Source organism: Myotis davidii, unplaced genomic scaffold (assembly GCF_000327345.1).
Source record: "Myotis davidii unplaced genomic scaffold, ASM32734v1 scaffold495, whole genome shotgun sequence".
NCBI classification, from domain to species: domain Eukaryota; kingdom Metazoa; phylum Chordata; class Mammalia; order Chiroptera; family Vespertilionidae; genus Myotis; species Myotis davidii.
The window spans coordinates 386,199-397,476 of NW_006286239.1; the positions used below are offsets into that span (position 1 = coordinate 386,199).

At 38.5% G+C, this 11,278-nt stretch overlaps 1 protein-coding gene across 3 annotated transcripts in view; it reads right to left on the minus strand.

Moving 5' to 3' along the window:
* Nucleotides 1–11,278, minus strand: part of PLS1 (plastin 1) — a 165,165-nt gene that overhangs the window by 115,293 nt on the left and 38,594 nt on the right. For 2 of the 3 annotated variants that reach the window (XM_006757504.2, XM_015559909.1), the window contains exon 1: nt 4,137–4,296. The exons of the other annotated variant lie outside the window; for it this stretch is intronic. The gene's annotated coding sequence lies outside the window, so the exon portion shown is untranslated. Of the gene's footprint in view, nt 1–4,136; nt 4,297–11,278 lie in introns of those variants that run through there. 3 annotated transcript variants of the gene reach the window in all.

Below are 11,278 nucleotides of genomic sequence, written 5' to 3' on the forward strand. Positions count from 1 at the left end.
GTTGTTTTTACTCTTGGATTTATGGCTGTCACTGGATCTGAGAGCCGGCGTTAGCTCAGACTTCGGCTGCTGAAAGCAGGTTTCTGTGCTTTGTTTACCTTCTGTATTTGAAACTTTGTTGCAACTCCAGCTCTGAGATCCTGGCTGACTGAAAACAGGTTCCTGGGTTTTGTTTAGCTTCTATATTTGTAACAATGTTTCTTAGAGAGCAGCTCAGAGCCCAGCAGTGGCAGGCGGGGAAGGTTGGCTTCCTCCGTGACTGCAGCAAGCAAGCCTCCTATTTGCGTCAGTTGCCTGGCTGCCAGCCACCTTCTTGACTGGCAGTTAATTTGCATATTGCCCTGATTAGCCAATGGGAAGGGTAGCGAAGTTACGGCTAATTACCATGTTTCTCTTTTATTAGATAGGATAGTATTATGTTTCCTCATATTACTTTATTCCCATTTTACACATGAATAAACAGAGAGGTCAACCTGCAAAGCCTAGGTCATCCACTGGTAAATACCAAGGCTGTACTGTTTTTCAATGTGCCTACATCCTAGAGTTCCATGTGCCTTTCCGTAAGCCACACTGACTCCTGAATGTCCAAGAGCAATGAAGACATGAAATAGGTTGTTAAGGAAACCAAGCAATCATCTTTTACACGATATTTAAGACATCTGAGTCTCTTTTATGTAGATGGTGAAATTAGATAACTTGAGGTTTACAAAACAATTCTGTACATCATTTCTAACTTTCTCAAGTCTAATTTAACTCCATATTCTCCATTTTTTTCAGAAGTAAAATATTATTTACTTATTACATTCAACAAGAATTAACATTCATAAGCAAGATAATTTCATGAGTATGTAAGCCAGTAGGAATAAAGCACAGGGTTTTCAAGGGTATAGTATTAAGCATTATTAATACTACTACTGACTTTCATAATAAAAAATGTTGTAGAGCTGAAAACATACAGAAATTATGAAAATTAGGTTAGAAAATAAACATAAATTTAGATGAATAGGTTATATTTGAAATGCCTATATTTCCCATATGGCATTGATACTTTCAGCCTTTCAGTTTTTAGCCTTTTTGATAAAAAGCTATAAGCCTTCCACCCAGAAAAACTCACCAGATCTGAATTTTTCATGTGATTTCAGGGACTTGGTGGATGTACACCCCACCCTCAAGCCCACAGGACCTTCTAGAGGTCTACAGGCTCCAGGTTATGAACTCCAGCCCAGGTTTTCCAAAAGTTCCCTTGGAAGAAACATGTAAAAACTTCTTGGAGAACTTGTTCTCAACATCAGACTTCAACATTTTCAGTGGAAAACAGTTAACCATCAAGGATTGCTGATGTAAAACTGAGCAATAAAAAACAGTGTCTCATGAAAGGCAAATATGTACACATATAACCATGACTCATGTCTCATAAATGTATAAACAGAACTATATGGAAGGAAAAAGAGGAAGCAAATACTTCAAAATGGGTCTGACAAGGATTTTCCCAAAGGGGTAGTGGTTTAAGCTGGGTGACTGTTGAAGCGTAAGAAGACTTCTACAGTTGTAATGTAGGTATAGCAGATATTTCTAAAATCTTGACTTAAAAAGTATATCCTGCCTGGCCATGTGGCTCAATGGTTGAGCATCGACCTACGAACCAGGAGGTCATGGGTCGACTCCCAGTCAGGGCACAGGCCGATTGTGAGCTCAATCCCCAGTGTGGATATATATAGATTTATAAATACCTAATATATGCATTTTCACTAGCATCCCAACTTGGTCCTTTTGACAAAAGATCCCATGTCACAAACAGTTCAAGCAATACTCCAGGGGAGGAGAGGAACATACCACGAGGCAGAGGCTGGACTGTGGCCTGTCACTCCTTTGATCATTACCAGTATTTGACAGTCTGCAGTTTATGCATACCTGATTGGGTAGATTAATGGATTATATAATTTAGCTGATATCAAACCTCTCTTCACCAAATGGCCAAGTAGCTTTAGAAGATGCCTGCAAAGAAACTGGGTACTGAAAATATGTACAAGCAACAGAAAATGGCAGAGCTCTACTCCTGGTATGTGTCTTCACCAGTTACATTAGAAAATAAAACAGGGGCAATGTGACCACAAGCTGGACATACAATTCAAAATTGTCAAGACTATTGAGTTGCACTTTACACAGTCATTGACAATAAACAGTGTACTGTGTGTACATTGTCCCACGAGATATTAGTTAAGGATATATTAAATCCTTCTAACTAATAGCACATTTTACTGGTTGAATAACAGCATCTCTTCTACCCTGCAAGACTTTGGGTTGGAAACATTTGGAAGGAAAGAGAGCAAAGGAACCTTAAAAACATCCATTTCAATAGATGGATGCGGTCAGAAAGGTCAATAAACTTTTATAATTTTTTAAGCAATTCAAGCCCAGACTTATTGAGCATTAGAGGTTAAAGCCAGCACTTAAAAGAAAAAGCGAGATGTTCAATATTTATGCCATTCCAGTGCACACCTGACCATAGGGCTGCTCAGTTCTCCACAGGCTTGCAGTGCTGGGTCCTCACTAAGAGTGCTGTGACAGAACTCTCAGTCAGCAGAAACATGGACTTTTTTAATGGCTAGAAAAGGCCACGCCACTAGTAACATTTGTAGCTATGCAAAGTAACATAATAAGGGTAATCGAATATCATGCTTTGGCTAGTAAGCTGATCTAAACTGGGATCATAAAGGAATGCTATCCCCCTCCTCTGCAAGAACACAAGTGAGCATTTGGGCTGGTTCATTATGAAAGGACTGGCACAAGGCACAGCCTTTGTTTGATTCTGGACATAATACAGGAGTGGGAATTCTGGTTCCTAACAAAGTCATAAAGTGTTTTTTTAAGAACTATGTGAAATTTGTCCATAGCACTCATTTTCCAGAGTTAATTGGTCATGCTGTGCTCATTTCTCTAAGAAGAGCCACAGTGTAACTATTCTGACACATATAAATAAATTTAAATGGTTGACTGCTTCACAAAACTGAGCAGATAAGTCTTAACTTTCTATTAGGTTTGAGAGCTCAGGTCACTGCAAAGAGGAGCACATTTAACTTTTTAAAAGCTGGCCTCTTTTAAGAAAACTCAGAATATTTAATTGGTTGGCACTAAAACCTATGCAAATTGCCAGCAGTATCAGTAACCAAGTTTCCTAGACATGCATCATTTAAGACCTTCTCAGCTTTACACAGGCTAGGAACTGCTTATTTTCTGCTTTACTAAGAAAAGAGCTAAACTAAGACTGCTGTAGCTTCCAGGGTAAAGATATACGGTTCTCAATCAACTTTAGAAACCACTGAAAGTGCTCAAAGTGAAAGGCAGCATGCTTATCTGTACACTATTTATAAGGAAATTATCTTTATAAAAGTCTTCAGCTTCTTCCCAAATTCAATAAAACACTGAAGAAAGCTTTGAAGCAAAAGCACTATTCCAAGTACATTTTGGTACTTAAAAATGTAAAGAGCAAAAGTAAAGATAAAGAATTTACTTTAATTTAGATATTTTCTGTAGACTTCAGATGCTTGCATAGAATCTTACCATATCCCTTATACTGGCAATATTCTCTATTACCATTTTTTGTTTTATGTATCATATGGTGGAATCCCTTTAGCAAAAAGAGTAGTTTTACTTATCCATGATTAAACTATGGACTGGGAGAGCTGTTTCATCAACTGAAAGAATCAGGCTTGGAAGCAATAATACACATACATCCTAGATGGCACAGAAAGAGTATATTCAGCAACTTCCTCATTTTCCTAGGACTTAGTATGTATATCTAAAGGGACATTAAAGCCAAACCAAAATTATAAATTAAAATTTTTTACCCACCCCTGAGTAAACCCAAACAGTCCTTACTTACCTAACATGTATTGCTTAAGGTAATGGTTTTTTTAAACAGAAAAAATTAATAGAAAATTAAGAATTATGTGATCCTTTCACCATGTTTACTATTTGCATTGATTAGGCAAAGTACAATCTCAAAAGCAAAAAATGCCCTAGAAAACAAACAAAAAATTTATCTCAATTTAAGAATCATTAAAACAAAAAAAAAAAGCAGCTCGAGAATCTGAGGCTAGATTATTGCTATTAACATAAGAGAAAATTCTGCATACCTGCTTCTGTTGGTCTTGTCAGCTGAGATTTGGAGGTCCAAGAAAACAGATCCAGAAGAGTTAAAACTCAGTCTCTCTAAACTGTGTCTATTCTCAAATAATTCTCGGCCAAATTCAGCGTCTGACCAAAGAAAACAAGCAACCCACACTGAAGTGTCCTGCCTACTACTACAGATTTTAATCTTGAAAGAACTTGGTCTCGAGTACAAAGGCCAATTTGCAACATGGGTGTGGTTTGAAATCAAGAGGCAAAATGTAGATGTCATCGACAATTTCTTTTGGATTACGACTGTTCTTAAAATACATCAGGATATTCACACTGCCCCTTAGAATCCACTCAAGTAGGTCTCCTTCCTACAGAATGAGACTGCTTTAGGAGGTCTTGTATTTTTATAAATATTCTTTTGCCATTTTAATTTTGAAATGGCAATTTGGTTTTCACCATGTGAAAAATCATTTAGCAATTAAGCATACATTGAGATTCCTGTAAAGTATTAGAAACTTGTGTTAAATGTTTTTTTAAAAAAATTACACCCTACCTTTTTTTTTTTTACAGTCACTAGACTAATTTCAAGCAAATATACAAAATTACCTTTGAATGGTAACTGGAAACATAATATAGAATTATATAGTGTTAAAGCCAGGAAGTGCCTTAAGGGGTGTCCCATTCTCCTCTCTAAGTGAGGCAAGAACAAGCTCACTTAAAATCTATATCTATTTTCACTGACTGGTTAATTCTCTGAAGAGGAAATCTGAAACATTATTTATGACAGCTCCATAAAAGAATGGCTGTTATAAAAATGCTTCACAAAGTGAAAGAAAAAGTTAAGGATTTGTATGTTATAATCCCGTTAAAAAGGAAAGTACATACTGTATAATATCATTTATATGAAATTCTAGAAAATGCAGTTTAATGTATGTCACATGCCTTTCATGCCTTTCTTGAGTTCCTATTATAAAACAAAACGAAACTTCCAGAAAAAATATACTGATTTTATCTCAATAATGACTATGTAGAGAATGATGTGGTGCTGAGTGACTGATCAGGGCTAAGTGCACAGTGCAGTCCTGACACCTTGTGAAGACAAAAGTACAGTTTGAGCCATTATGAGTGCTCAATAAACAATAATCAGATTCAGAGTTGCTTATGTAACTGAAACTATTTAATAAAACAAGAATATTTAGAAAATGTTCCGTGTCTGCACCTTTTGGGAATGAGCCACATTGTTTTCAATCTCTATAAACCCACACATACTTATTTGGAGATTTGCTTGTAAGAAGTATTTCCACAATATGTAAAGAATTTTTTCTGTACCTTAGAAATAGTCCATTTCTCAAACTTCTAAAACATCAGGGTAGTGATTACCCTTGAGAATGGTAGCAACTGGAAAAAAGCAAGAAGGTTTCTGGGGTTCTGGTAATAATCTGGTTTCTTGGGATATAGGTGTTGATTTCATGAAAATTCATCAAGTTATATACTTAGGATCTATACTTTTTTTTTTGCTTGTATACTATACATCAATTAAAGATTCAAAAACACACACACAAAAAAAAAACATAAAAGGTCTACTCAGTAAAAGATGTATTGCAAACCTCATCTTTAAAATCCAGTTTTTACTCACTTTAAATTAAACATTGTTGGCAATGTTCTTCTACTAACAGCATTTTGAGAAAACAATAAATACACATACCTTGCAGTGTTTGGGTACATAAATAACATACGCAAGCCACTTAAGTTTAGTACTTGAAACCAATTCAATCATTGGTTCTGAGTACCCAGATGCTGCAGGGCTTCTTACATGCTCCACAGATTTAGGGAGGACATCATCATGGAGAAGAACTCATGAACCACCTTGGGAAGATCAGCAGACGATCTGAATGGACTCTTTCCACCACTTTAATTCAGCTACTAGTAAAAGTGAGTAGATGCCATACTTTAGCACCTTGGAAAACATTTCCTAGAATAAGTAGGTGTCAAAACTTGTAAATATGTGTTGTTATAGATAAATGGACATAAAGCGTTGGTCTTATGTAATATTTTTTTTAAAAAGGCAGACCAGGCAGTTGGAAGTATATGAACAAAGCTGTGCAAGCGAGAGCACATGGCAGGCAATGGGTGAGGGAAGGGAAACATCCTGGCTGGAGGAGTGGGCCTATTTCACATCGTAAGAGTTTTTTCTGAATCTAAGTTACCGGAGAAGCAGGCAAAACACGAATCACCCCACTTTGAGACACAGAGGTAGTGCAGCTGCAGCTCTGCCTGACACACCCATGTTCAAAAATCCTGGCACATTCTTTCCCTGGGCCCTGAGGTGATTTTAATTTAGAAAAATATCCGTTAAATCATATTTTCTCATACACATAAATATTAGTGCCTGGTGCCCTGCTGTCCCGTTTGTCAACAAAGGCAGACAGTGTATCTGTGGCAGCAGAATAATTCTCCCCAAGCGGGCCCCAAGCCCCAAATCCCAAAACATGTTACCTTACATGCAAAAGGGGCGTGGCAGATGTGATTAAGGGTTAGGGCCTTGGAGCAGGCGGATTATCTGGGGATATCTAGGCAGGCCCAATCTAATCACATGGGTCAAAGAGCAGAGAACTTTTCCCTACTGGGTGAGATAAAATAAAAGGAGGAGGAGGAAAAGAGATTCAAGATGTGAGAGGGCTGGACCCACCCTTGCTGGCTGTGAAGATGGAGGAAAGGGGCCATGAGCCAAGAAATGCAGGTGGGAAAGGCCTTCAGTTTACATCCAGTGATAGAAGCGGGATCTCAGGCCTACCCCTTCAAGAAACCGGATTCTGCCAGCCCAAATGAGCCATGAAAAAGGTCCTCCCCTAGGGCTTCCAGAGAGGAATGCAGCCCTGCCAGCACCTTGCTTTTAGCCCCATGAGCCCCGTGTTGGATATCTGACCTACGGAACTGTCAGATAATCAATGTGCTATTTAAGTCACTAAATTTGTGGCATTTTGTTATAGGATCAATAGAAAACTAATATAGGCTCAAATGGGTTTATTCAGAGCAGGATGTTCTTATCACCTTGGCCTTACATTGCCCACAAGAGAACAGCTATCATTTGGGAGAAGAAGAGTGTGTTTGGGAGGAGGGGGCAATATTGGTTTACAGCTCTCCTTAAATAAATTTCTCTCTGAAAGGGTGTGCTCACATATGAGAAGTAAGTCAAATATTCAGCTTAGCAGCTTTAAAAAATTACAAGAGTTAAAGTATTCAAGATTCTGCCAATAATGATGAGCAGGGTTGCCTCCCTGTCTTAATCCTCCCTAGCACACCAGGGCCCAGAGATTACTGCAATTGACACTAAATGCTACCCAGCAACTAGGTGCAGTGGTTCTCATTAGTAGTTCTAAGATTGCCTTGTGTGGACTGTTTTGAATGCAGATTCCTGGGCCTCATCCCCAAGGATTGTCATTCAGAAGTAAGTGAAGTGTAGTCGAGGAATCGAAATAGGACCAAAATTAAGAATTTCTAAATTCTGAATGACTAATATTGCTGGAAGCATTTTCCACTTCTCCCACCAACCATCTGAGACCTCTCCTATTCTGACCAAGGCCTGAAATGCAATTCTTGTCAGGAGTTAGCCTAACAGCTAGCACACAGAACAGACTAGATGGTTAAGGGTATAGATCTAATATAAACAGACATGGATTTGATTCTGCTACTTATCAACAGAGTGTTTCTGGCAAGTCACTTAAGTTCTCTGTACCTCACTTTGCTCATCTCCATAAAGGAATGACAAGACCTACCTACCCATGGGGTTGTTATTAAAGATTTAGAAGTTCTTAAAACATAGTAACTGACCAGTTATTAATACCACCATAATTTCATTTCTGGTTGAAGTCAGAGCAAAATATTTATAAGCAGAAGTAGTTTAAATTCTTTAGCATTTTTCATTCCTGAAAACATTATTTAATAGAAACAAGCTTACATTCTGGACTGCATGGAATTGAGTGTGTTTACAAGATGCTGTACTATGGAAAGTAAATAATGGGAACCATAATATTCCTGACTCTTTGAGGTTATAATACCCAAGGAAGCATAATTTTATACCACACCTCTAAAAAGTTGGCTAAAGCAAAAATATATTTTTCCAAAACACAGGCATTTGGGAAATTTATCTCTTTTCACCTTATATTATGAAATGGCAACTGTATAGATTGTTGAGACAACTATCACTAAGTATTTAGTGACTACCAGGCCTCCTTTCTAATTTGAAAACTGCCGAGAGTGAAATTGAACCACCTGCTCAAGGTTACAAATCAAGTTAAATAAATTCCTCTGCCAAGTAGAGATGAAGGACATAAAAAATCCTTTTCCTAAACAGTATATAGAAGTCAATAACTTGAGCATGAATGGACGAACAGGAAGCAAACAGCAGTACAGTTGAGTCCGGGCTGATGACACTATCACAGTCAAATAGCCAGTATTTGGGGTCACAACTAGAAAAATAAATTCAAGACTAAATTTTTAATTAATAAAACACAAAATAAATGATTAACTGTAAAGAATGATGTTGGAAGAAATACAATACCTATTTCATTATTTTTTCTATAACCTTTAGTGTTCTTCCTGTCTCTGCTTGTGTTCATTCCTTCATCATTCCTTTTTGTCTCATTTACCTTTTATAGAAAAGGTAGGAAACATTAACCAATGAGGAAAGGGGCATCTAAAGAATGTCTTCATGTTTTCACCTGCTGATCCTCAGACTACAGTCCTCTACACTGGAGTTTACTACAGAGAGCTGTGGAGGAAGCCCATTCTCCTAACTTCATATTTCTCTCAGGGCCTATTGCAAAAGCAGCATTCTGGCCTCTTTCTCTATACTCCTTTCTCACTCTTCCCCAAAGAAGGGGAACTGATTCATCTTACTCGTCAGAGGGTAAGCGTCTAGGGTCCATAGGAACCTCATTCCTGTACTGCAATGATTCTCAACCTTTAACTGCAACAGAATCATAGATGGGGCTTATTAAAACAAACTTCTGGGTCTAGATTGGAAACCACAAATCTACATTTCTAACAAGTTATATAAGGTGTTGCTGACACTGCTTGTCTGGGGAATCACACTTTGAGAAACACAACTTTACTGAATGTGGCAAATTGTCCACACATGACTTGCCCCTCCCTCTTTAGCAGTAGCTTGTCTTCAGAACACAAGAGCCTCCCTTTCTTCTATATAGAAAGCAACCCAGAGGCAATTGTCCAGCAGGTCTGCCTGGGATGGGATGAGTAGAAGCTAAAATTCTGGGGGAAAGGTCTGAGGAAGACCATTTGCCACACAGGACCCAGCTACAATCCTGGTTCAGCTGCACCAGGAATAAAGTCGTTATTTTGAACTCTGTCTGAAAGGCCTCTATTTCTTTTATCATTTCAGAGAATAAAGAAAAGAAGAGAATGAATTATCAGCCCCTTCAATCCAAGAGCGTCCAGCATAATGACTGTGGGAATGATAGGGGATATGACTAGGAATTCCAAAGGTGTGACCTCATTCTGGAAGCACTGTGACCCTGTCTTGTCTAAGCCATAGTGCTGAAGCCAGATGTCATCAGTTGTGCTTACTGAATGATGTCCCTGCTCCTGAAGAACATGCAGTTACCACCCAAGTGGTGTAAGTGGAGAGAAGATCTAGGGCCTTCAGGAAATGCAGCCTAGATGACTTATCTGGGTTAATCATCAACCATCCAGATCAGGCTGGCTGGCTCAACAGCTCCCTCCCACTCACAGCAAAGCAGAGCCCTCCCAGTTCTTCAGGGCCACAGACACCTCTTGACCACTCCTCCTATGCCTGCTTTCCATCCTTGAGTCTGGCAGCTCTGCCTCTGTGCCATATTCTGGCCACCTATCCACACCCTGTACATGATGATTTTGATGGGTCTCAAATGACCCATCAAACCCTGCAGTGGAACCAGTCTTGCCTGACCTCTTATTCAGTCCCACTCATCTCCTGCAGCCCCCACAACTGGGTTCAACATCCCAGCCCCTCTTTCTCTAGGAAATAAATCTGGATAGCAAAAGGTTTTCCTTAAGAAGAGCAACAAAATTAAAACACAGTCTCATCAGCCAAACAAAAGAAGAGGGTGAAAATGCATGCCAGGTATTGCATTCTACAACCTCCATGCTCCTGGGGCCCCCATCTTTCTTTTCATCGCAGGGCTCTTATAACTTCGTCACCAAAACAAGAGCCTCTCCTGCCTGTCAAAGGGACCAAATTCTGAACACATGTCCTCTGTGGCTCACTAAGTGTTTTTAAATGTTGAAGCTAAAATATAAAAATCAGGAAATGAACATAAAATTCACATTTATATTTTCTCTTTGAAAATCAGAAGGTATGGCAACACTAAGCCCACATCTCCACATGACCACACAGGGCTAAGCCAGTGACTGTCACACCCTTTAGATGAGGTGTAAACAAGTTTGCCACAATCCTTATGATCCCCTGCCATCTTCATTCTCCCACTGCCTTTCCTCCACAGAACATTCATGAAGAAACATTAGGTAACCACAAGCTCTGCTTCCTGCCACTGTTTATTTTCTGAGATGTCTCTGAACTCAAATTATAGTATTGTGAGGTGGAAATAAAGAAATGTATTTTATTTTCTCTGCAGCTGATTGTTGCTTCCATTATTAGCCATATTGTAGGGATCATGAACAAATGGGCAAATGTTTACCCCAAAGTGGCCCAGATCCTAGAGAAAGAGGTGAGAGAGGGTAAAGGCAATCTTCTTTTCAACATCCATAGTTCCTTAAAAGATCAGGACTCATGAAAGAAGAAACAGCCATTATCTTGTGTTTTTATAGGACAAAAATTCCATAATCCAAAGTTACCAAATGTAGAATTTTATGGCACACTTAATTTCTTAAAATTACATATAAAGCAAATAAATATTTATCATTTTTGGAAAGATCCTATCACCTGCTAGCCCTTTTCATTTAGCAATAAACTATATTACAAGAAAACTTTGAAAATTATTAACTAATTAGGACTGATTACTGTGCAATAAAAGTATATAACCATCTTTTCTTGTCTCAAATCATCTTTTATTGGTTTGTACAATAACCATCCAGTGACCGCAGTGTCACAGAGACTGGCTCCAGAGGGGTACAAGTTTGTGGACCTCTTGAATTCCTG